Consider the following 885-nt stretch of genomic DNA (forward strand, 5'->3'; position numbering starts at 1 on the left):
TCCTAAGCTCATCAGCAAAACCAAAACTTACAGAAACAGGCAAATAAGCATGAACCGTGAAAAGTGCAGAACCTTCCTGCATTCCCTCCTTCAGCACCCAGGCCCGCCTTCGGGAAACCACTCCATACATTTTACTCAAAGAATCAACTGGTGTGTTCAACTCACAAAAATACATGGCTTCAACAAGTCGGGGTTTCTTCTTGAGCACAGCTTGTCTACATGCATCTTTAACAGCTGTCATAACTTGCCCAGAGAAGATGCCATGCTGCTCAGATTGTTGGGAAGTTTCAGAGTCAACTTATTTCCCAGCCATAGGAGAGATGTAAGCCTCAACAATTGTCGAAGTTCCGTCCTTGACAACCAAGATCCGTCGGTAATTGGCGTCGGAAACAACCTCAGTCTCTCCCTACTCCGTGCTCCCAAACTCAGCTCATTCTTTGACTATTTGTTGTACTTCGTCACCGCAAACTGCCCGATCTCTCTCATATGCGGCTCCTTGGGGTCTTCTATCGGCTTCCATCCCTCACCCAAGACTCCTTTACGGTCGACGACGGCCAGGAGAGGGATTGTTGCCACGGCTTTTCATGACCCCAAAATGCCTAAATCTTGCGCTTTATCCGTTTTCTTAAACCTTTGTCAAGAAGGGTAATTTTGTCTTTTTAAGATTTATGAACAAATTATACATGAAAGGAGTGCAGGGTGCTCAATGATATTTAAATCATAAAAAACAAAAGTCGGGGTACGGTAGAACTGTTGCAACATAGCTGAACCCACTTATATGTTACTTTAACGGACAAAACTATGGTGCAACTGTGGTACCATACCACAGCTGCACCTAACCATTAGATCCAGCTGCACTCATGTACTATAGCTAGAATCCATGGG

Source organism: Citrus clementina, unplaced genomic scaffold (assembly GCF_000493195.1).
Source record: "Citrus clementina cultivar Clemenules unplaced genomic scaffold, Citrus_clementina_v1.0 scaffold_3, whole genome shotgun sequence".
Lineage (NCBI taxonomy): Eukaryota > Viridiplantae > Streptophyta > Magnoliopsida > Sapindales > Rutaceae > Citrus > Citrus x clementina.